Raw genomic sequence first — 27,834 nt, 5'->3', positions numbered from 1 at the left:
TAATTCAGACATATTTTATATTATACATTTTAAAGTAGATGACTTTAAAATTTAATTTTCAATATTTTTGAGTTGCATTTCTGGAACGACTTTATTGGAAGATAGTTCATTCTATTAAATGAAATTAACTTTAACTTTGTCTTTAAAAAGACAACCAAATGCAATGATCACAGTTAAGTTCTTCGGTATAAAATTAGAAGAGGAATTAGATTAGAATGATCAATAGAATAGAATTCAGAATACAATTAGAATGTTCCTTAAAACCCCATCTAAAGTCACAGGCTGAATTTAATGATTTAAGAGACAACTTTTAAAAAAGTTGTTTACAAAGTTCTTGTCACTGAATTACTGACTGCCTACATAGACATAGGATGTAACATGTTTTTAAAAATTCACCTCCTAGATGCTCATCTAAATTTCTTTCTCGAAAATTGAGGTGTTTAACTGACGAACATGAAGAACGGTTCCACCAAGACGCAGACATGAAAACGTGTTACCAAGGTAAATGAAGTCCTAATTGATGGAAGATTACTGCTGGACTTTAGTCTGGTATACCAACGAATAAGTATCGCCGTAAAAAATATTTGCTACAATATTTTAAGGCAAGCGCACCGCGAAAAACATACTAAATTGATAAATTCCCCCCTCCCAATGCATAATTCTTTGTAGCAAATAAAATGTGGGTGTTTTTCGGCTTTCTGATGAGATTGTACATAATGAACACCATCTTTTATCCATGTCACACAAAAAGTTTTTTGTTGACCAGTGTTATCAATACGAATGAGTCGAATGATACGAATTATTTTACGAGATAACAAAAACAGAACTTGTTTAATTTATTAATGTTTTGTATTTTGAGAACTATTTCCGAAGTGGAAATCTAAACGTTCAAATAGACTTATTTTAAAGTAAAATTAGGGCTTATTAACAGTAAAAATAGTAAATTGTATTAAGATTCTACAAGAAAATAGCTTCAGAACAATATGAATCCAAACACGATACACACAGTATGTAAATATTTAAACAACTATTCATTGCGAAAATCAATTAGGCTAATAATAATGCAGCGGCATTGCAATATCTGCCGCACTTCAACAATAATTGCATAACAAACGCTTATTACAAAGTTATCATTAGTTTTTAGGTGAAGATGGTTGAAATATACAGCAATGTCCTTCCACATTTTAGAAAATATTTCTTAAGAAATTTATTAATTAAATAAATTAATTTATTTCTTAACTAATAATTTTAGATATTAAATCCATTTTATTATTTACCCAGAAACCCGAGAATATTGTAAAACAAATAGTAAAGACTTTAGGATATCATATTTTATGATATCAGAACAAAAATGGTATAGCGAATAGGTCTAATATGTATATATTATACCCAAAAAAATATTTATTTCTATACACTACTCTCCAAAATTAACGCACCACCTAAAATGGACCATAATTTTAAAACTATATTTCTTCTGAACCCTTAATTGGATTTCGACGATTAATTTTTCACATTGTAGGTATATTTCTAATTAATGACCTAATTAATGTTTTTTGACAAATGTCAACATTTTATCTATATACAGGGTGTAAAAATAAAGTTGTGTTTTTTTATCTAATTTTGCAACACCCTGTGGAATGTATTAGAAACAAACTCTACATGTTATTTATATCTTGAGATTGCTTTATTCTTTCTCCACATTTTCGTAAAAAAATCATCACAATATCTCTACTATCAAAAAAGTAAAGTATGTTCAAAACATTACGTGATTTTTTACCCTCCAAAATTAACGCACCACCTCAACTCTACCATAATTTTTAAGCTATTTTGCTTGTGTATCCTTAATTGAATTTCGATTTTTTCTTCACATTGTAGACCTATTTCTAAGTAATTACTGTATTATTATTTTCTGGGAAATGTCAACGTTTCACCCATATACGCAGTGTAAAAATAAATTTGATTTTTCATCTTATTTTGCAACGCCCTGTGGAATTTATTAAAAGCAAACGCCACCTACGTCTTATTAATACTTCGAAAAAGCTTTATTTTTTTTATCATTTTCGTAAAAAATCATCGATATATTTATTATCAAAAAAGAAAAGTACGTTTGCAAGATTTTTATAAAATAAAAAGAACAGGGGTTTAATATTTTTATTCTACAAAAATAAACATAGTTTTGTTAACAAAGTATGTGGAAGCACGTCTTTCTAAAAAAATTTTATTTCATTTTTCTTGTAATTTTTTTCAATGAGCTTTATTTTGTCATCCATATACTTTCGTTTCCGCTCCCTTAGGATTCTCTTTACTTTTTTTCGTTGTCCGGCATACTTTTCTAGTTTTTGTTTTTGCGATCGTTAACTCTGTTCTACATTCGTCATCGAACCAGTGATTTTTTCTAAATCTTTTTTTCTTGGTATGTTCTTCGTCTTTGCTTCCTTCATAGTGTTTGTCATTTTCAAGAACTTTTGTTGTATGTTACTCACAGTAGTACCGTAGAAGTACCGTAGTACCATAAAATATGGAGGAGAGGCCTTAATAAACCAACTTGGTGAGCTAATACTAGAAATATGGGATACCGAAGAAATGCCTCAAGAATGGATTCAGTCGATCATAATTCCTATGCACAAAAAGGGAGATCTAACTGAATGCGCAAACTATAGAGGATGATTCTTATTAGAGGTAATATATAAAGTATCTTGTATATCCTTCTGATAATCCTGCGCTACCTCAAATGTTCGCAGTTTTTCAAAATTAAATTTACGTTGCACTTTTTTTCCGTTTATGCATTTGATTATTGCTTCTCTCATATTAATTCTAACCAAAAAATGATCTGAGTTTACGTCAGCCCCTCTGCACGTTTTCACATTTGTTATTAAATTGGCGAACTTCTCTTGTATTCAGATGTGGTCTATTTGATTAGTTCCATTTGATCCCGGAATTTCCACGTTCCTTTATATATATATATATTTTTTTTCCTGAAATGCGTACTCATTATTTCCATCCTGTTGTTAATTGCGAATGTAATCAATCTTGTCCATTATTATTTGTATTCAAATTATTACTGTCACCCCCGTTATGTTTTATATATATATATATATATATATATATATATATATATATATATATATATATATATATATATATATATATATATATATCTTCTCTTCCGACCCTATATGATATTACCATGTAAATCGTAACTCGTGCTAATTACCATAGATTGTCACATGCACGTTAATTTAAATAAAATATATATATATATATATATATATATATATATATATATATATATATATATATATATATATATATATATATATATTGTAACCTCGGAAACCTTTTTTGGATGGTGCTAGAAAAGTCACCAATGGAGACACTGCGGACGGCAGCCAGATGGTTTGTGGAGAGCGAGTCGTGGGTTCGAAACTAGCTTTTGGAACCGGGAATGGGTCCAACGAACGAAATAAGTAAAGATAGGATAAGAGATATTAAAAAAGATACAGAAATAAACAAAAAGATAGATGGGCAAAATTACCAAAGATACGATAAGATAGAAATAGGGCGCCACTCAATTTTTTGGGGTTTAAGGAGGAAATTAAGAAATCTTTGAAAAGAAAAGAGATAAAGAAAGATAATTTGGTTCTGAGACCAACTCGAAGGAAAGATACCAAAAGTTAATTATTAAATAAATTTGGTCTACACACTATATAAACAAATAATAAACATATTACGTGGACTACGTCCATCTACTTACCTACGAAATTTAATCGGCCTGATCTTTCTACTGGTCAAAGGTATAATAATATTTAAAGGTAAAAAGCAAATATTTAGAGTTATTGCTATATCAGGAAACTTGTTGGAGTCGACAAATAAAATACATATATAAAACAAAAACAATATATTCAACAACACAATGATGTCGGTAGCTGAATGTACATACAAGTAATAAAAATACACCATCAATTATGAAATGGTGGTGTACACATAAAAATAAGCAGTAATATGAATAATAAGTACCTTGACAAATACAGTATAATAATGAACAGGTTCAATTATCAGCGAAGAGAGCCTGACAGTGAGTAAGAATTCAACCAAAGTTGATTAAAGAAGCTCTCTTTGCGTGTTTAATGGGCTTATCTCGAGACACTGGGTTAAACATGTATAACAATTATAGCAAATAACAAAAAATTAATCAAATCTACATTTACAAGAATACAAAAAGGTTACCGAAATAACAATTTAACCAAACCGCACTTGGTTAAGTTAATTACCTATCTCGCACTGTTATTTAATGAATGAGAATTAAATGTTCGTAATTATTATTTATTGAAATTTCTTAGTAGCTGATGGAAAGTTCGTAAGAAAATATTGAATGTAAAAATCCGTAGTTACTCTCAACTACAGGTGAAGACATGGATGAACTTAGATTCGCCCGGATGATTGAAAAAAATATGATACCATACCATATCATTCGCCCAGATAAGTGGAGATACTAAGATTATGGTAACTTACAGTAATTCCTGGTGTCTGCTGCACTAATTCACTGAAGTTAATTTACTTTACTATAATACTTTACTTGTATTAAGCACTGAAGTTAATTAAAATTAAAGGTACTCTATACCAATATTTAACCTAATATGATATTAGATCAAAAAACTCAAGTATACAAGTGTATGCACACTTAGAAAGAGAAGGTAACACAGACGATATATGAGCGAAGCGCCCCACTAGAAGAAGGTCTTTTCTCAACGAGTGCCCACCGAGCAGTAAATTGGTTCCTCTAAAATTTTACCAAACTACCCAACAAAAAGGTGGGGAAAATGACAATCAGCCTGTATCTATTTCTAAGAAGACAAAAAGATTCTAACGAACATCGAAACTAACGGTACCCTTCCAGCTAGGAGCGTGATGAAATATAAAATCCCCGGAATTACGTTCTCTTCAGAAAAATTACTATAGACGTGCTTTCGACGATATTTAACAAATCTATCACAAAGGAACCTCAAAGCCGTAAAGCCGGAAGGAATTAACCGAGGATTACCTAAACCGTCGTTTTAAGTCGGTTATTCCGTATTTTAAGATAGTCGATAGTTTCAATAAAAATTTTTCCTCTGTTAAACCGACCATGAGCGTATCAGCACGGGGGTAAAAGGATTAGAAATAATTTAATATATTAATTATAAAAAAAATGGTACAATATATATATATATATATATATATATATATATATATATATATATATATATATATATATATATATATATTCTTTCTTGGTTTTATTTTTCCATTAATATATTTTTATTTTTAATACATTAAAACAACAAATATTATTTTAACTTAATATACCGGAAATTCAAAATCAAGCAAACTAATAATGTATTAATGTATTCATAAATATTTCAGACATAAGGATATAGGCAAAAGAAGTAATATATTAACCAATGACCAGTTTTTACAGATGCCATACTCAAGTTCATTTCACAAGGCCGCTGGGCATGTACACTCGTATATTATTATTCTTGTATAACTTAAGACAGTTATTTTGAAAGTGTACAAGATCTTTACCGGTTTATAATAAAGTAGTTTAAACTGACTTGTGTTCTATTAAAATTTAAATTAAACAAAATTTTATTGAAAGGACTATTGTAGATTTTTTTAAAGAATTATACAAATATATTTACATGTGTATTGCTATAATATTACTAACAACCGAATGGAGTTTATTACAATTACTTTTTATTTTAACTTATATATTAATATTAAATAACTAAAATTATTTAGAATGTTCACCATAAATAAAATTAGCGTGGCACATTCGCGTGTTCCCTTTTTATGGAGAAATTTAAAAACAATTGAAAAATATTTACGTTACACTTAGAGGTACAAGTAATAAACTTGTGTTTACCTCTATACCTATATTTTTATCTATATTGCGAGATATGCAGATAAACTTTACCTTTTTTTGGATTATCGGATTATGTTGTTATAACCGGTCGTTCTGTGGCAAATTAGCTTATTGTTTTCCATTCGTGTAACCTTCTGGCTCAGAATTTAGTATTAACGATTACTTACGTACTTGGGAGCGAGAGCATTACGTGCCCTCCGCAGCACGGTGGTGGCTTACTTAAATTAGAAAGTGAAACATTTCTGGCGTCTGTGTAGGGATCGAACCCAGACAGTCCGCCTTGGTAAGCCAGTACCTAGTTACTGAGCCATGGCCGCCACTAATGTTTACCTTAGTTTGTTACTATCTACTCGCATTATCATTTTTTTTTATTTTAAAAGTTCTTAACGATTTGACTTTCCTTTTCTCAGGTAGCTGTAGCTTCCTTTGTGCATTTGTTAGTTGGATATGTTAATTGTTTCTCTGGGACGTCAGGGTCTTCTAATCTCATTGCTGCAAATTGGATGCATACATTTCTCATATAGTGATTCTTTTTTAAATTAATATTAACCTTATATAATATTTAAAGATTCTTTACATTAGCAAAGCTATTTTCTATATATACATATAGATATATATATATATATATATATATATATATATATATATATATATATATATATATATATATATATATATACATTGATATGGTCCTAAAATGTATATAAAGAATAATTAATAGAGAAAAAGAAGAAGACACAAAAATTTGTAAAACCATGTTATAATTATAGCATATTTAGATATATGGTTTAATTTTATTGTGTTGTGAACTTATATTGTTTTGTGAAGAAAAGAGACTTTTTCAATTTTAGATTTACGGTAAATTTCGGATTTTTCAAATTAGGATAGGTATTGATTGGCTTAAGTAGACAAAATGTTATATTGAAATATCAAATCTGCCTGCATTTTCTAAAGGATTATTTTCGGTTACCACGAAAAAAGTCATTAAGGGAATTAGTACAAAGTAAAAAGTCTTTTGTCTGATATTTTTGTATACAAGTATGAGAATTGGAAAGTGTTATCATTTGGAGAATTGAGTCGAGGATGTTGATTGGTCAACAGAAAATTATGGAAGGGATTGAGAGACGAAAATAATTTTGAAGCGGAAAAAGGGATCATCTGCTGTTGGACGGCAAGTGAGGAAAGATCAAACCGACAAGTGTGTTTTTTTTTTTTAACGTTGAAAGAAAAGTATAGATTTTGTGAAATAGTAGTATCAGTAAGTTATGAAAGCTGAATTGCCTGATGAACAGGGTGCAAAATTTGTAAGTACAAACAGATTATTATATTATTCCCGGAGAGATTCGTAGTTAAGCAGATAGGGGCAATCCAAAAAGGAGATAGAAACGTGAGTCAGGACGTTATTTTGATCGACAGTACTGTTTTTATAAGCAGAACTAGGGAAGGAGTTTTTCGGTAGAAAGTTAATTAAAGTGAATAATTTTCATAAAGTGCAGAGAAAAATCTATTAAGACGAGACCATAGATTGGACAAATTTTTCCTATTGTAATTGTATATGTGAAATCTATAGGATTTGGGAACATTTATTTCTAAGGGATTTCATTAGTTGTATAAACCGTTTTTAAAAGTTTATTTTACTATTATATTTTAATTGTATTGCACAAATTTGAGTTTCTTTTATTCATTCCTTTTACTTCTCTTCTTATTGAACACTATTAAAGGTAAAGGTACTTTTTGAACTCAAATAGGAACCCTAAATAAGAAGCATATTCACATATTCGTAATAAAATTCATTAAATTTTTTTTTTTTGTTTTAATTAGCTAATTGGATCATAATTAATTTAATTATTGTTTTATGATATTTGAAAATTACAATATCATATTAACTGTCTCCCAACGTAGAGGGCTGTGAAGAAATACCTAGTAAATAGTGTGAGATAGAACAGGAATAGAAGCGTATATGTTTTATGATTGGATATTCTTCTTTTTCTCTTAAATTTTAAATAATTGTTACCTGTGAACTTACAAACATTCTAAAGGACATATTTATTTGAGGGATTTAGTATATTTTATAAAATTTGGGAAAACTTTGATCGAAGTGAAAAGTTTGCTTTGGTTTTTTTTTAAAGAGATTTTTGTGGATACTGGTAAAATTTGGTAAAAAAAATATCGGTTACAAGGCAACAAAGTAAAATGCAGGAAAGGAAAGAGGATAACAAAGAGGAAGAAGTAGTTTTTCAAGATATATCTGATAATGAACAAAATGATAACGCATTTGAGGAGAAACAAGAAACAGGAATGTTAGAAAAATTAATGATGACGATGAAAACGCAGCAAGAAGAAAATAGAACAGTGATGAAAACGCAGCAAGAAGAAAAAAAACAATGATGAAAGCACATCAAGATGAAATTAGGGAAGAAAATAAAAAATTGATAAGTCAGATAGAAAACAAATTAGAGAAATATGAATACGAAGTGAAAGTTTATCTACAACAAATACAAAAGGAAGTCTAGAGAATAGCGGAAGAAACATATATAAAACTAGAAAGTCAGAGGAAGGAAATAGAAATTTTACATGAACAAATAGAAACTCTCAAAGAAAAAAACACGCAGAGATACAAGAGGGAATAAAGAACGTGTAATGGAAACTGGAGAAAGCTTTACGAAAAGATAAGGTCAAAAAAACAAAAAATGAAATTAAAGAAATCCAAAAGACAATAAAAAAAATAGGGAAAAGAGCTTTTGTATGGGAAAATCGAGAAGTTATCATACAAACCTCTAGTGACATTAAGATAAAATTTGGCGGGGACATAAGAAAACAACATCCAGTGACTTTCATTCGAATAATTAAAAATAGATTTCAACACACCGGAAATTTTGAAGGCTGCAAAGAAACAATAAGGAGTAACAACAGATGGAGCATCGCTGTAATTCGAAAGCAAGGAAAACACATTAGTCCCATGGGAGGATTTTGAGACGAAATTTTTGAAATATTTTTGGGGAAAAACAAAACAGATGGAAATTAATAATGAACTACAAAATGGAAAATTCGATGAAAAGAAAGGACTATCCGAAGAAAGATACGCTCTACAGATTTATAACAATGCACAAAATTTAGAATACAATTATTCGCAAGAACAGCTGGTGGATTTGATAGCGCGTCATTTTGATGAGACCATGGAAGATCATGTGTTGCTACAAAACTACCATAATATAAACAAGTGCGGGAAGCACGTAGAAAAGAGAGAAAAAACGGAGAAGTCACGACTGGAATCGAACAACACCACATACGAATAGATTCCAAAATAACAATCAAGTCAATAGACCACAAGGTCAATTTGATAATCATTTTCGACAAAATAGATTCAGCGATAATAATGAATACCATAGACGAAATAGAAATGATAACATGTACAATCACAACCGACCAGTAGCAAATGAAGGAAACACGGAATATTATCACAACAATAATAGAAGCGGGCAATACCATAACAACAGAGATGACCGAAATGGTTTTGGAAACCATAGACCGCAAAGAAGAGACGTAAATCAGATAACAACAGAACATAATGAATATGAAGAAGAGATCCAAAATGGTAGACCAGCAGACAACAGATCTCACGGTTTGTCTTTTCACGAAGGCGCCCACTAAATAAGAATCACAGCAAACTCGGAATTTTTTGTCATCCACGCGAATTTATTAAATTAACGGAAAATAAAGTAGAACATCAAAGATTGAATTTAGTTGTGGTTGGTGGATTTATTAAAGGTAAAAAGTTACAGATACCCATTGACACGGGATCAAAAATTTCGTTAATAAATAAATGTTTAATAGATGAATTGAATTTAAATCAGTTTATATATAAAATTCCGAGGGTTACCCTTGTGGGCGCGAATAATAAGAAATTAACGGTTATTAATCAGGGTATAGGAGTCAAAGTTAAATTTGAAAACAATTACTATTTTATGCATTTTGTTGTGATTGACAATATGAAATATGATATGGTTGTGGGAGCTGACGAATTGGAGGACAAAAAGGCTAATACAAATTTTGCTGAAAAATATGATGAAGGATACAATTAGAATAATAGGAAAATTTTTAGATGATAACGAAGACAACAAAAGTCAAGAAAGCGTGAACCTAGTAAAGGTGCAGGATAAGGAAAATGATATGAGATCGGAAAAGATGGACATGAACGAAAAGCCTCGAGATTATGAAAATAAGAGAACAGTTCAGCATTGGAATAGAAATACTTGGGTTGCACCGAAAAAGGTAGACTTGGAAGAATTTGAAGCAATCGAATGTAATAAAAATGGAGAAGAACAAGTAGATGTAAAAATAAATTTAGAGAATTTTAAATAAGAGGATTTGGAAGAAATAACGAATTTTCAAAGCGAATATGTAAGTGAAGAAATAGAAGAAATGGTAGTTTTGGATGAAATAGAAGAGGAGAATTATTATGAAATAAATGTGTGTGATCAGTCTGATAAAAAAGAAGCAGAAATAATATGTGGAGAAGGAATGGAAGAAGAAATAAGGAACTTATTGTCAGATTATCTAGAATTGATCAATGAAGAGAATAGAGTGGCCCGGAAATATGAACATACCTTGAAAATGAATAATTTATCTAACCTTAGGCGCTAAGAATTATCCTATTCCATATAAGTATCGACAAAGTGTATATAAAGAAATTAAGAAAATGGTGAAGAATAAGATAATAGAAAGATGCGATTCGCAATATATCGCCAATTGTTATTGTTAAAAAGAGTAATGTAGATTTACGATTGTGTTTAGATGCACGAAATATTAATCAATATACTGTCTGCCAATATGAGACACCTTTGGACATAGAATCAATTTTCGGGAGAATAACGGGATCACATATTTTTTCTAAAATAGATTTAAAGCATAGTTTTTGGCTAATACCACTTGCGGAAAATTGTAGAGATTATACAGCGATTTCCATCGACGGGGTAGTTTATCGATTTAGAGTAGTACCTTTCGGTTTGCAGAGTGCATGTGCAGCTTTAGTTCGTGCATTACATACTTTCTTAAATAAACATGACGAATTTGTAGTACATTATATTGATGATCTGTTAATTGTTTCACCTGATGTTGAAAGTCATCTAAAACATATTAAAATTGTACTTGAAGCATTAGATATGGCTGATTTAAAATTAAATATAGAAAAATGTAAATTCTTTCAAAGAGAGGTAATCTATTTAGGTTTTAAACTGGATCGAAATGGGATAAGTTTGGCAGAAAATCGGATACAGGTCACTAAAGATTATCCCCGTCCAACAAATTTGAGAATGTTACGGGGATTCATTGGAATGATAAATTATTTTAAAAAGCTCATCCCAGATATCAGTCCAAAGGAATTAGCATCGATCAGTCTTTTAAAGAAAAATATAAAATGGAAATGGGGCGAAGAACAAGAAAATGTAAAAGAAATAATAAATTAGACTTACAATCAATTTAATTTAACTAATCAGACGACCGGTTTCGCTTTCTACAATATGCAAAGCATCTTCAGGTCACGATACAAAGTTTAATTAAATGAAATTAAATGATCATTTAATCGCTTTTAAAGCGATTTTAAAGAATTTTAAAAGTTTCGCTTCTTGATGCGTGTTTTGAGAATGTCCCAAGCATGTTCAACAACGTTCATGTCGGGGGAATTCGGAGGACACTGTAATGTAGATATTCCTTCTTCTTGCGGAATAGACGTACGACAGGATTTAAAACTTCCTAGATGTACACAGCACCAGTGACTCTTCTCTACCACTCATAATACTACCCCAAACAATAATACTGCCACCTTCAAATGGGACACGCAGTTGGGCTGTTTCTAGTCGGGCTTGTCGTCCTGGGGCCCTCCAAACCAGTGTTCTTCGCGAATCAGATACCAAGTCAATTTTTGACTCATCAGAGAACATCCCGTTATTCCAGTTCGGACCATGATGCACTATTTCTCTAGCCCATTGCAACCTTACTATTTTGTGTTGGTAGGTTAGTTTAGGAACACGTAGCGGTCTTCTACGATACAAATTTACCGCATTTAGTCTGCGTGTTGTTGTTTGCCGTAAAATATTAAATCCTTGAAGCCTAGAAATTTCTTTGGATATACCACTTGTAGATTCCAGACGATTTCAACGAGCTATTAATGTTATTTGCCAGTCTTGTGCTGCTGTTGTACATCGTCTTCTACCACTTCTGGGACGATCCTTGACGTCATTTGTATCTTGGATTTTTTTTTTATTTTTGATACAGCACTCTGAGTAACATCAACAATATTCGCGATATAACTTTGACTAAAGCTCTATTGTAACAAAGCAATTACTCTAGATCTATCAAAAGGAGATATCACCTTTCTAGGTATTTTTAAACGGCTCAATTTAAATTTAAACAAAGACTGAAATAACGTGTAAATACGCTAATCAGTTGAATGTGACCAAAATCATACAAAAATGATTCAAAGTTTTTATCATTTTTATTAAAAATGCTTTAGAATAAAAATCAACAACAGTTTTAAAACCACCATAGGCGTAGGTATATTATTTATACGTATTCCAAACTTTTGGACATGTGTGTAGATATGTATATGGTTTAATTTTATTGTGTTAATTTCGGACTTTTTAAATTAGGATAGGTATTGATTAGCTTAAGTAAACAAAATGTTAAATTGAAAAAAGAGTAAACGAAATAAATTAGACTTACTCACAATCAATTTAATTTTACTACCCAAAACGACCAGTTTCGCTTTCTAAAATTTGCAACGCATCCTTAGGTCGGATGTGTACGAACTCATCACAATATAGCCCCTCATAAAATTATTAGACCCTCGGAGATATAGTAAACTGATCACCGGCATCCTTTGGAGATTGGTAAACTCATCACCTCAGATAGGTAAACTCATCACCGGGATTTTTGCCTGGTTTCTAATTCGAAAGATTGCCTCTTACCTGTTATACTTCTCATTTATGTGATAATTTAATAAAAACATAAATTATTTTAAGTAAGTTGCTTTAAAATTTAACTGAGATATTAATATGTCTCACGGTGTGACCTATTAGACGTATCTGCCAATCTAAATGGTTTTGAGATCTAAAAATTTAGTTGCATAGGATTTCGATAGTGAACTTTAAAATGAAAATATTTGTCAATATGTGCTATTTTTGTTTATATCGGAAGTAGTCCCAACTTCGTTATTTGATTTTCATTGGATTTTTATATTTCTCATTGAATTCTCGAGATAATTTGTTAAGCATACATTCGGTCTAAGTCTTACCGTTTTGGCGTTATTTGACTATTTTGAAAATAATACACGATTTTGGACAGTTAGTACATATAAAATATCTGAAAAATAGGAAAGCTAAAAACTGTGTGCTATTAGTGCAAAGCTTTAAATTTTATGGCATCATTGGCGGAAATTTTTAAATTCTTCAGTAGTTTCTTTCACTTCAATAAATATACACATAAACGATAATAGTCATTATGTTTGTTTATGTAGGTATTCTCTTACTTGAAACTACTGTTAAACAATCATAGTTACTTGTTTACGAAATCGGTTTTAAGAGCTGTAGGCGCAAAATTTCAGGCCAATGCTTTTTAAATGCATTCATTTTTTCGAATCCTGAGAAAACTAACAAATATTTTTGAAAAATTTAAATGCAGAATCAAAGATTACATTATTACTGAGAGCCGAAAGTCCGTCCACAAGAAGCATTTAAATCCATTTTGGCCAAATTTTGTTATCTTAGAACATTGTTCAAATGCTAAAAAGACAACAGGTCAAATAAAACCAATAAGCTTGGCAACGTTGAATTTCCCCTTTTCTATTATTTCCACTCATGTATTTTCGGCGATATTTAAAGGGCGGACCTAATATACCTCTCTTTTTAAACAGGTGTTTCTCACTCCATCTCACGTAAGGTCAATACCGACGATAAACTTTTACCTACACTGTATATATATATATATATATATATATATATATATACAATGTGACTTTAACAATTTAATTAGAAATCTCAAAATATAATATCAGAAAAGGTCATCTACAGCAACAAAGTAATATTATGCCTTGCCTACAAGAAATATCTTATACAGTTAACTTAAAGAACTTAATTGCACTGATTTTTTTCTGTTTGATCAGGATTGACCAGTGCGAAACAACTAAACAAAAACGGTATAACATTTCTACTCACCAGTTGTATGAGATTTAGCCTTACACCCTTTCGTCGCACAAGTCCACAAAAGGCAATTCGATTTTTTTAGAGTCTTTCGCAATCAATTGAAATTTGAAATTATTGATAACCATCATTTTTGTCCGCGTTGGCTCAGGACGTAATAAATTAGCAGTTCACTATCCATGTTGAAGAAACAAGGACAAATAAAGAGAAATTTTTCTTTTCGCATGATTTTAGGTAGCTATCAATAGAATTTTGTGGAATTCCCAAATAAAAACCAATAAATTACAGTTGCATTTAAGACATCTGGATTTGGATTATTCTGTGAAATTAACAAAAACTAGCAGTTTGCTGGGATTTTATGGTCTATACCTGATCCAGGCTGCAGGTAGGCCAGTGATCAGTTTACCAATCTCTTAGGGTCTATTTCGAAAACCCTACTTTTATGGCGGTGATGAGTTTGTAGGTACTATGTCCGAGGGTATTTATGGTAATTGGTGATGAGTTTACGTGTACCCCTTAGGTCATGTGGTACAAAGTAAATTAAATGATGCCGATAATTTGATGCATAAGTGATTTCCACTATTTATATAAACAGTATATATTACAAACAATAAGTTCGTATTTTTTTGTCATAGCAAAAAAATTATTTGTAATATATACTGTTTATATAAATAGTGGAAATCACTTATGGAATAAAAATGTTATGTTATACATATAATATACGTTGGGAAAATATTTCAATCACAGTATTTTCTTTGTCTGCAGTGGGTACGTTTGTTATTTGTATAAGCATTACTAGGCTCATACTTATATCTAATTTACACTAAAGTAGAAATTTATTAGAAAATCTTTTATAAAAGGTATACAATTAAAAAGATATTTCGGGATACATTACAGAGCATTTTCGGACTAACAAGTCCATTATCAGTGCATTTACCAGGTTAACATGAGTCAAGCCACTAAATGTGTGGTTAACAACCCTTTAAATGGTACAAAATTTTTTATTGATTACGTTTTTGTTAATAAGTTGGTTTGGTGTTAAATTTTTTAACATATACCCTGTATGGCAACGTAAGACTCCCAATTTGGGCATTGCTCTCTATATGGGCTTTAGATGACAGCTGATTTAAACTGATATCCTAACTAATAACTTAACTCATCTGACTACCTATAAACAGTATAATAAACAATATAGATTAGCACTTTTCGTGTGTCTAATCTGTAAGACACAAACGCACAAAATGTTTTTATATATTTTATACAATATACTTTAACTCTTCTATAAAATTTGCTTTTTATTATGTCTTGCATAATATGCATAACTCTACTCCTAAACATTTAAGTCGCAATTTTTTCTATGTGAATTTGTCCGGTAATACTAGTTACATTAATTTCAAAACATGGCTCTTCCTATCCAGCCCTTGGTTCTTTCGTCCGATATGTTCTTGTGAATTTATTGACTATTGATTTGTTTTTTCTATATAAACATGAATTTACTATTATTTCCGCAGCAAATGTGTAATATTCTAATTTATTGCATTTTTTTTTTGTCATTTTTGTGTAGGTAACAAAAATTCTACATTAAGAGTTGAGATTATATTCACGATGTATTCTTTTATGATTGGTGTATTTTTTGTAGATCTTTGGGCTTTTATGATGACACTTGCCTTGGCAAGATATATGCTAATAATATAAGTTGACAACAACTTTATTAATAGCATATGCCCTTTTTTGCAGTTTTTAAGAGCAAATTGTCTAAGAAAAATGATGATCAATTTTATTATTGCATTGTTTACCGCTAAACGAGAATAAATGAATGAATTTTAAAAGACGTATGTGATACAAGTAATTGGGAATATACATTTAATAATTCTGAAAATCACAAAAAATAATTCTAATAATCACAAATTTCAAACAGATTTTAAGTCAGTAATTGTCGAATATTATTTAAATATGTATTGATATTAAAAATAGATCAGAATTTGGTAGAAATATCAGACGAGACAGACGACTTGTAACGCCGCCGTTAACAATTATTCATATTTTTTTGTATGTATGTACCTATATGTTGCCCACCTATCTAACCGTAGGTAAAGTATAATTTCACTATTTGAGAGAGTGAGTCATCGTTTAAAGACCCAGAAATGCGAAAAGCCGTTTGGAAATCCAGTGACGTACACTTACTTTTATTTTAACGTTAATTATATTTTATTTTTCAAATATTAATGTTCGAAATAGGCCACAATATATTTATTTACAAGTTTTTACTGACGTTTCGATCTCTATATCCAAAGACCGCTTTCAAAGATATAAATGATAGTAATATTTTTTTTATTTGTTTATTATTATATATTTTTATAATCTTATATTGTTTATTTTCTTTTTTTTCTATCTTTAAAAACGGAATAGAGATCGAAACGTCAATGTATTAAACATGTAAATAGATATATTGTGGCTTATGTCCAACCTTCTCCCTAAAAATAGAGAATGCCACAAACAAGCAGCTATAGAAAAATAAATATATCTGTCACTTGTATGTTTGAAAACGGTCTCTTTATAGAGATCGAAACGTCCGTAAATTAAACATTTGAATAAATATATTGTGGCTTATTCCCAACATTATTTCTAAAAATACAGAACGACAAGCGAAAAGCCATAGAAAATAAATAGTACTATCATTTGTATAATTGAAAACGGTCTCTGGATATAGGGATCGAAACGTCAATAAATAAACATATGAATAAATATTTTGTGGCTCATTCCCTACATTCTCCTAAAAATACAGAATGCCACAAACAAAAAGCTATAAAAAAGAAATAATTTTGCAGAAAGTTTACTGATACCAACCGGCTGTCGCGGAAGTTACGCTAAAACGTCTTTTTGACTTTTAGCCAAGAGCCATATTGTCTTATTAAATAAAATGAACAAAACACTTAAACAGTATAAAACAAAACAAAATAAAATCCTATAAAACAAAATAAAATTCTATAAAAACAAAATAAAAATAATGTTTGATGTGTTTAAACACAAACACTATACACACTTACTATGTTCTTCTCGTTTTTTTTTTGTTTTTGGTATTTTTATGCTGATGTTCTTATTAAACTATTAGAAAATATAATTCGCTGTCTAAACCTGAAGATGCATTGCTGCTATCGCTGTCATTATCTTCACCACCTGGTGTAATTATAATTGGCTCTAGTAAAACTTTGATATGAGTGTCAAGTTCCCACATACGATGTTCTTCTTTAATTATGTGGCCTATACATTTAGCCCATCTCTCTGGAGTTACATGGAGGATTGCTTGAATCAAAAGTTTCTTAATTTTGTTTAATTTGAACGTTTTGTTATTGCGTGCTACTTCTCCTTTCACTTGCTCCCAGATAAGTTGAATGGGATTAAGTTCGCAATGATAAGGTGGTAGACGCAGAACTTTGACACCATAATCTTTTGCAGTTTCATCTACAGCATATTTAAGATATTCAATTTTCCTTAACCGTGCAATGTCAAGTAGTTGAATTTTGAGCATTGATTCTTCGTATGCAATCCCCTTTTCTGTAAGCCATTCTTGAATTCTCCATTTCCGCCATGCCGTCGTCGGTAATTGTTCTAGTCTGCGGCTATGATATGGCGCATTGTCCATAACAACCACAGACCCAGATTCCAATTTTGGTAAGATTCTCTTAAACCAGCGCTCAAATACTTCAGAAGTCATTTCTTCATGATAATCACCTGTTTTTTTCGACTCAAATTGAAGCAAACCATCATCAAGGAACCCTGTATCACTTCCTATATGGGTGATGATTAAACGCCGTCCCTTTCCTGATGGAGCCTTTAATCCTGTAGACCAGCCTTCTATAAATGCTTCGCGTTTACTTTTTACATTTAAATCTTGCCAAACTTTTCCAACTGTATGACCTTCGTTAATCCAGGTTTCATCCAAATAATATATTTTGCATCCAGTGCTGCGAATTTTTCGTATTTTTTCTAAATATTTTCTTCTCCACAGAATAATTTCATTTTTTTCTAATAGCATACTTTTTCTGTTGCGTTTTACGTATCGAAAGTTCATTTCGTGCATGGTCCTGATTAAGACCCTACGAGATATCTTGGGTAAAGAGTCATCATTTTCGAGCTCTTGAGAAATTTTTTTGAGTGTTGGAATTTCACTCCGAAAATAAAATGAATGAATTTTTCGACGTATAATATTCCTTGTCTCGTCATCCAAAACAATGCTTTTCCTACCTCTAGTTTTACCTTTTTCTTGCTTTTTATTTTCCGATGTATTTTTAAGTACACGATAAATACAGCTAACGGATACTTTAGTTAAACTGCTACAAATGTCGACCGCTTGGCTAACGTTTAATGCCATTTTTCTGCCGACAATTCCTTCATAAACGTTTCGTATCATTACCTTCTCTTCGGACGTTAACATTTTCTGTCTCTTTTGCGGCTTTTCATTCTTGGAATCCACATCAGAATTTTGCTGTCTTCTCTTGGAACAACTCGGTTTTTCGTCCATCGTATTTCAATAATCTGGATATATACTATATATACAATAATTTCAAAGAATATAACTAAATATTTACTATAAAACGACAAACTATAACACTCTTATTATCTATAACACGTTTTATCAATACTACAATACAGTATTGATAAAACAGTATTGACAACAATAAGTTTACAAACTTATCACATAAAATATACTCACAAAAACACATGCACTATTTACCCATAGAAACACCAATGTTTTCTTCGTTCATTTCTTGGGCAAAAAATAATAAAAACTAGTTTTACTGCATGTCTGGATCCGAATTGTAAAACCGAGTTCCCTCGCTAATTCCAACATTGCCAAACGATTGAAAAATAATGTTTTAAAATATCGATTTTTATTTTATAAATTTAAATACGAAACGAAACGGAACATATAAATAAAATTTATTTTATTACAATTTTGTGCTTAATTTTTACTATTGAAAAAATCATGTTTTTTGGTATTTTTATGACGGTAATAATCGCTGCGTGGAAGAATACAGGTTTTGTATGACCATAATTACTACTTGTGAACAAGATTTGGCTACACTGTACAACAACTTCTGGTCAAGTCTACTATAGAGAAGCACAAATAAATATACTACTTTATATATTCTGTAATTTCTTATGAGGAAACGCAAATTGCAATCGAGAAAACAGGCAGTTTTCGAGGGCCGCTGTGTACATTTAAATTTGAGGATATTCCGCGTTTAAACTATGATATCACTCTTCTGAATTGAGGGTTTCTACTATAGTTTGTCTTGTGTGTCACAATAAAGTCGCTCTGAGGAATGAGCGTGAAAAATGTCCTCCTTGTACAATTCTGTATAAAAAAATAATTGTGTTTAATGTACTTCTTTTCTTCTTTAGATGCAAATCCACTAATGGATGTTAGCGATCACATTTTCCATTAATTCTCTATATCTTGCAATATGTATCAGAGATTGTATGTCGTTAATCCCTGTCCATTGCCTTATGTTTCGGAGCCAGGACATTTTCTTGCGTCCCATTCCTCTCTTGCCTTCAATTTTACCCTCGATTATAAGTTGGAGGAACTGGTATTTTTCATTTCGCATGATGTGACCTAGATACGCCGTTTTCCTTTTCTTGATGGTTTCGAAAAGTTGGCGTTCTTGGTTTATTCTTTTAAGGACATCTATATTTGTGATTTTCGCTGTCCATGGTATTTTTAGGATACGGCGATAGAGCCACATTTCGAAAGCTTCTAATTTGTTTACGTTCTGAGTGTCCAGCCCTCTACGCCATATAGCAGCACTGACCACACGTAGCACTTAGTAAACCTTAGTCTCAGTTGAAGATCGAACTCTGAACAAGTCAGTACCTTCTTGAATTTTACGAAAGCTTGTCGAGCTTGCTCAATGCGACATTTTACTTCCCTGTCCGATGCCCAGTCTTCAAAAAGCCACGATCCCAGGTATTTAAATTTACTCACTCTTTCAATGGACTTAGTATTCAGTATTCTTATAGTTTAATGTACATATCTCCAAATGTTTTCAAAAGTGATTAATACGTCGGTAATTTAACTCTTACTTTCCTTTCTACTAGTAACCTTACAGCATTATATGGTAAAAAGGTTTTTGATTATATATACTATAAATATATATATATATATATATATATATATATATATATATATATATATATATATTATTATATTAGAAATGTTTAAATAAAAGTTGATTTAGCAACTTCAGTGTGTAATAGTACTTTTTACTAGTACAAATTCCCAACAAAAAATAAATTTAATTTCTACACACTAAAGCTGCTCAATTAACTTTTTTTTTAAATATTTCTTAGATTTTATTTCAGTCAGTGGTAATGAAACTACGGTACACATATTTAGGAACAAGAAAGTAGGTGAAACATATCATAATTAAAATCAAATCTAAAACATCTTACCTACTCTTCTAATATGATTTAAAATATATACATGTTTTTTTAATTAGAGCTAAAATGATTAAGATAAATATATTTCTCATAATCTTTTAAAAATTTTTTGTTTGGTGTATGTAGATTTTATTAAATTTCTTTTTTGACTTTGATAGATATTGTATCTTTGTGCAGTCTTACAGTAATGGTTGTATTCTTGTTATATTCGCGATCAGTTTGGAGTACCGATAATCTATGCGATGCGATGTTCCTCCAACGCGCTCATTACGCTGTTAATTTCTATCGTATTGAAGCTTTGCGAAATTCTACGAAAGCTAAGACCAATGGTCGGTTGTGTTCGATGGATTTTTCTATAATCCCTTTGCAGTGGAGATGGTCGTTAGTGAAAAAGTTTTTCCTAAAACCTCCCTGTTTCATATGCTGGTGAAAATCTAATTTTGCTTCCACTCTATTTGTTATTATTCTGGTGAATAATGTGTAGAGGTGGTTTCTTTAACAGGCTTATGGGTCGGTAATTCTCGAGGTCTCCCTTTCGCCCTTTCTGTGTAATAAAATGGTAAATGCACTGTGCCATCTTGTAGGTGTTTCACTTTGGTGCAGACATAAGTTAAACAATTTCTCTATATTTTTTAAAAGTCAGTCTTCCCCATCTTTACGTCTTTTATAACGATATTATCTTCTCCCAGCGCTTTATTTCTTTTCATTTTCTTTAGTCCATTTCTTATTTCGTCTGTTAATATATCAGAGATCAATTCCGATTCTTGGTTGACTATTTTTTTTCTGAATGCGTTCCTAACTTTTCTGCTAGTTTCTCATCATTAAGAGATTTTTGTATTTTTTTACTTATCTCTCATGATGTCTTTTACTTCTATTACTTTGCATTTTTCTCCTCTTTCATTAATTCTTGTTTCTGTGGATTCATTCTTTCGTTATAGGATTTCTTTTCGCTGTTTATGTTCTGGCTTTTCTCTATAGCTTCTAGTATACCTAATGTCATTCAGGGCGTTGATATTTGTGTCTGTATTTTTATTGCTTTAATATTGCTAATAGACCGAATAGGTCGATTTTTATTTTTAAGTTAAATATTATGTTAATATAGAAAATAACACTTTAGAGTTGTGCAAACAACAATTTTTAAAATGTAATTTTCATTACAGTCAATTGTGGCTTAATCCCATTAAAACCTAATATTTAACTTGGACATTCTACAAGAAAACAGTTTCAGAATCTTTTGTTTTTAAATTATAATTATATATATATATATATATATATATATATATATATATATATATATATATATATATATATATATATCATCATATAACGGGGGTCCTACGGCGATTGCCGCTTCCCGCATTTCAGCCTCCATCTTTTCCTATCTCTCCAATCTCCCTCTTATAAGCCTCTAGATTGCATTGTTTTTGTAATTTCTCTTCTCCAGGAATTTGGTGGTCTTCCCCTTTTCCTTCTTTCTGGCGGAACATACATTAAGGCTTTCTTTGGCCACTGCTCATCCTCCATTCTCATCACGTGACCATACCATTGTAATTGCCTTCCTTGTATTCTATCTGAAAGAGTATCTCTAATTCCTGTACGGTTTCGTATTTTCTCATTCCTGATTATTTCCATTCTCGATACTCGACATGACCTTCTAAGATAATCCATTTCCACAACGTCTACTTTATCTCGTTCATTCTTTGTCATCGTCCAACATTCGGCACCATATGTGGTAATTGGTTCTACAATTGCTCTGTATACGCGAAGTTTGGTATGCATCTTTATTTTATTAGACCACAGTAATGAATTCAGTATTCGGATGCATTTTTTCCCTTGGGTTATTCGGTTTTGTACATCTATTTTAACTCTGCTATCTGCTGATATGATGCTTCCTCGATATTTATACTGGTTGCAGCCTTTTATGACTGCGTTTTCAAGCCTTAGATCTGTGGTATTTCCTCCAATTTTTAAATATTCTGTTTTGCTTATGTTTACAGTAAGCCTCCATTTGGCATATTCCTCAAATAATTTTCGATTCATATAATTTATATCTTCCTCATCGGTTGCAACCACCACCTGATCATCTGCAAACAACAATGTATACAGAGTTTCTTGTCCCACTTCGATGCCCATAAATCTTCATTTATTTCTCCAATTCCTCAATGCTTCTTGGACGTATATTTTAAAGAGTGTCGGTGACAAACAGCATCCTTGCTTTAGGCCTTTAGTGACTTTAAATTCATTTGAGGTTCTGGTTCCAATTTTTACACAACTAACTGCATTTTCGTACAATTTATATATCGCTCGGATATACGTCGAATCCAATCCGGACCTTTTGAGGACCTCAAACATTTTCTTTAACGGGACACTATCATATGCTTTCTCAAGGTCTATAAATACCAAATGGGTCTCTCTACTTCTTTCGACACGCTTTTCAATTATTTGTCGTAGGATAAATATATTATCAAGGCAGGATCTCCCGGTACGAAAGCCGCTTTGTTCTTCAATATCTTGTATCTGTCTTTCAACCTTCTTCTTTAATATTCTGCCGTACAACCGGCCCACAGAGCTCGTCACACTAATACCTCTATAATTGGAACAGTCTCTTATATTCCCTCTCTTATATATGGAGCTTATATAAGATTTATTCCAATCTTTAGGAATTTCCTGGTCTCCACACATACATTTATTGAAAAGGTCTACTATTAATTCTAAAAGTGCAGTCGGCCCATATTTAACCAGCTCTATGGGAATGTCTCCAGGCCCTGCGGCTTTTCCGTTTTTAACCTTTTTTAAGGTTTCCGTCAATTCAGATAATGTTATTATAGGGATTTCCTGTCTTTCGTCTCTGTTGTCTATTAATTCCCTTATCTTTTCCCATCTGTACTCTACTCTATCCTCTTTCAGCAGTTTAGTATAATATTCTTCCCATTCATTTAACTTTATGAGAGAAATGTTGTCTTCATTTTTCTCATTTTTCCTAAACTGCTTTAATGTTTTCCAAGCTTGCGCCACTTTTGTTCCACCCATAAATCTGTCCAGTTCATCACACTTAGCCTCCCAGTTTATATTTTTCGCCTTATCCACGTCTTTTTTAACTTCTCTATTCCATTTAGCGTATATTTCTCTGTCTTGAGGATCTTTGGATTGAAGCCATATGTGATATGCTTGTTTTTTCTTGAGAACTTTCTCTTCTAGTTCCGTTGACAACCATTCAGGTTTTCCTTTTTTCCGATTTTCAACTTTTCCCAGTGCTTCATTTGCCGCTTCATGAATATATTTTTTAATTACCTCATACAGACTTTCAGGGTCTAAGTCCTTTGTTTTTATATTTTTTATTTTCTGAGCTATTCTAATTTTATATAAGAACTTTGTCGAATCTTGTTTAAAGCTTTCCAGGTTATATGTTATGTTTTCTATGGTTGTTCCTATGTCTGTTACTTCATCATTTTTGTGACTTGATTGTTCTCTTTTAAATGTCACCATTACTTTTGCAATAATCATATGGTGGTCACTTCCACATTCTGGCCCTCTAAACACCTTCACGTCCTTTGTTTTTAGTTTAGAATCTTTACGATCAATGAAATAGTCAATTATTGATTTTAAATTCCTGGTAGGCTGCTTCCATGTAAATTTATGTATATTCTTATGGGGGAAGAAACCATTTAATATTTTCAAAGAATGTGCCTCGCAAAAATCTATTAATCTTTGACCATTGTCGTTCAGAATGTCTTCTCCTTATCTCCCTATTATTTTACTGATCTTTTTACGGAGCTCTTTCCAGTTCTTGCATTAAGATCACCCAAGATCCAAATTTCTTTCTTCTTATTAATTGTGGCTAGAACAGTTGTTAACTTGTTAAAGTACTCTTCCTTGCTGTCAACCCTTGAGTCATCCGTCGGTGCATATGTTCCAATTACCACTATTTCATGGCCATTTTTCTTAATTTCCATGAGGATAATTCTTTCATCTATTTCTTGCCATGATTTAATACATTTTTTCAGTTTCTGATGTATTGCTATAGACACTCCCCTTTTAGCTCGTTCGCTCTTTTCTACGCCACTATAGAAATGCAGGTATTCGTTTATCTTTTCATTTCCTTTTCCTTTTTTCTTTACTTCAGTTAATACACAGATGTCTAGTTTCATTTTACTCAGTTCACGGAAGACCTCCTCCTGTTTTGTCCTTATTCCTTGTATGTTCCAAGCACCCAAATTCATAATCCATTTTCTTTGCGAATTTCGTTTATAGTTTAATCCGTCCGAATTCCAAGGCTTTTTGCTGAAATTTTTAACTTTGATCATTTTTTCCGAGTATCGAGGAGTTGACCCGATGCCTCAACCCCCAACTTGGAGGACCAGGGTTTTAAATCAGAGTATCCTTCTCTTAGATAAGTTGCCTTCTCTACGGCTTAGGAGTCCTATCTACCCCACCTGTTGGTCCGCGTGTGGTATTTTATTTCCCACCTACCCGCCGGCCTAGCTGCAAACAGGCCGGTGAGGGCATTCCCCTATCCGCCACCTGGGGACGCGCTCTCTAGGGTTACAGGTTCCCCCGAGAGATTCCCCTGTTTATATATATATATATATATATATATATATATATATATATATATATAATATATATATATATATATATATATATATATATATATAGCGACGTTACCGATGGCCTGATGACGTAACCGATGATCTTTAAAAACGAGAATAGGGATAGTGTGCTAGCTCATTTGAAAAAAGTTTATTCATTTCTATATTCACTCATATAAATATTTATTTAATTATTTATGCAGGGTGTCTAAAAATACTTAATTTTTGAATTAAATTAATTATTTATTTTAACAAGAATTAACTGCTGTCAGAAAACAGAAAAAAATAGTTTTCGCTTAAATTAAATATTCAGATTCGCTAAAATCAACTTCTTGATCATTGTGGATCGTTGCTGGATATATATCACGAATTTTAAATCTAATTCTATTTTTTTAATCTTGTAAATTTTGTGGTCGATCGATGTGAACTTTTGATTTTAAGTAAGCTCATAAGCAAAAATCAAGTGGTGTAAGATGTGAAGATCTTGGGAGCTACTTTATGGTTCCTTATCTACCACTCCATCTCCTTCTGTTTAAAAACACATCTGCTTATAAAATCACAAACAGGAAGTGCAAAGTTCGGAGGTGTACCGTCTTGCTGATTTTTATTTGGAAAAATATCCGTGAGTGGGTATAAGTTCATTTTGTGAAAATTTATAAAAAAGAAGATTGCTTTATCAGAAAAAGGGACGAATAAAACGAGAATTTTGATTATATAAATCTTGCATTACTTTGCAAAACTGCATTAAACAATCTAAATCATCCCCATTAATTTTCCGGACATTCCGGAATTTTATACGCATGATACTTCTCTTTTTTTAGTGGACGGCAAAGAGACCTGTCACAAATGTTTGTATCAGCTGCAATTTGCTTAAATTAATTTGAGGCTTCTCTACGACACTTAATAATACATCAAGGTATAGATTAAAATTTATTAGTGAATTACTTTACGTGCTCACTTTTTCTAAATTTATTCTCAATTTTACTGACAGTGGATTTTGTGGTAGGCATATTAGGACATTTTATATTAGATAAAATATATTCTCTTTGACTTGTTTTGGTTTTTTCTCCATATCCATATCCAAGCATAAGTATAATTCGATTCTTTGTGTCTGCGTTAATGGGTTTATTATTCATTTATTTATATCATCCAATAAACTAGTCCATTTAAGAACATGTAAAGAACTAACTTAAATTTGACCCAAGCCAACTCGATTTCTAAAAACTATATTTTTTGCTATAGTTCTATTTAGTTCTCATTATTTGTTTTCTCATACTAGTAGAAATACGAGCAATATTAAACATTTATTTGTAAACTATTTCAAGGTTTTTAATAGTAGACACAATTAGAAACTAATTCGTTAATAATATTAAATTGGATTAAGAATTCATAATATAATTTCAGAAATGTTCTACATTGTTTAAGAAGATTGTCCTCGTCGGTTCAATTACGGCCAAGAGGCGGAGGGTGGTAACATTTCATTTAAGCAAAAAGCATTAAAAAAGTATTAGAAGTAAAATTTTGCAGTAACAATTACCCAAAAAACCAGCACTCTTATAAATATTTTCCGCTATACACAATAATAATTAATCTTTATTTAATACATCGGATATCATAATATGATCTTTCTTTTTCAGCTAAGAATTTAGACATAAAATTATATGAAATAAACTTTAATTTATTATTTACTATTGCACAGGTAACGATTACATTTGATTGGTATTTGTTACGATCACACAATCCATCATATTTAACACCGATAGAAAATAGTAATTGCATTGCAAATACATTATACATGGGGAATACCAAAAAAAAAATGACTATTCCTACACAGTAAATAAGTATCTTATTTACTATTTTAATTGAGAATTAACCACAATTTTTGTTTTAAATTTCTCTACACCTAACGGTAGAAGAGGAACAATTATATATGTATGTTGTTTAAAATCTGTTTATTTTGACGTTTCGATTTTCACTACTAACATTTAATTAAGTATGTTCAAAATTATAAAGAAACAAAGAATGCCCTATATAATTGTTTTCAGACTATAATTAATTAATAATAAAAAATGACCTTTTTTATAAATTCTACTAGTAAGTTTAACAAAAAAAAAATAAGTTACAAAGCCTATATAGACAAAATGAAAAGCTCGGTTTCTTTTGATATATTCTCATGGCTTCATGAGATACACTAAAATAATTTCACCCAGGCAAAAGTTGTTAAAATTTGCGGTCCGGTGGAGGAAATCTTTTTTACGTATCATCTTTTGGCTGAGTAGGATACTAGGCCAGAAGACCCCAGGGTAGTGCCGGATTAACCGTGTTCTGGCTAAAACCTTAACCACCGTTTCAGAATAGTGGTCTTGCCACTCAAAGAACAACTAAACTTATTACCCGTTATTTTAAAAGAAGAATAACTATAGTACCTATCACCGTAAATTAAAAAAAAAGTATGTAAGAATTGCCCATTACCAAAGAAATCAAAAGAACGAAAATATTTCGGGGAGGCCATAAATTAATTTTGGTACTTACGGATTCTTGGCTCTCGAGAAAAAACAAACAAGATTTCAGATCCCTGGTTTAATTTACTCCTCTGTCCTCCTGCTCGTTCTTATTCATCACCCAAGAAATGAGACAGTGTACTTTTCTCCATTTTTCTCTCCTTTCATCATTATGTTTACCATGTTTCTTTCATCCAGCC

General features: G+C 31.2%; 1 protein-coding gene across 2 annotated transcripts in view; it reads left to right on the top strand.

Moving 5' to 3' along the window:
- The window catches only part of LOC140436873 (very long chain fatty acid elongase 7-like), a 221,611-nt gene that overhangs the window by 116,771 nt on the left and 77,006 nt on the right, over nt 1-27,834 (top strand). Inside the window, exon 1 of one of the 2 annotated variants that reach the window (XM_072526032.1) lies at nt 7,075-7,209. The exons of the other annotated variant lie outside the window; for it this stretch is intronic. The gene's annotated coding sequence lies outside the window, so the exon portion shown is untranslated. Of the gene's footprint in view, nt 1-7,074; nt 7,210-27,834 lie in introns of those variants that run through there. 2 annotated transcript variants of the gene reach the window in all.

The sequence above is a fragment of the Diabrotica undecimpunctata genome, chromosome 3 (genome assembly GCF_040954645.1).
Source record: "Diabrotica undecimpunctata isolate CICGRU chromosome 3, icDiaUnde3, whole genome shotgun sequence".
Taxonomy (NCBI): Eukaryota; Metazoa; Arthropoda; class Insecta; order Coleoptera; family Chrysomelidae; genus Diabrotica; species Diabrotica undecimpunctata.
Note: the sequence above shows the minus strand (reverse complement) of the source record. Positions and strands in the feature narration are given on the sequence as shown.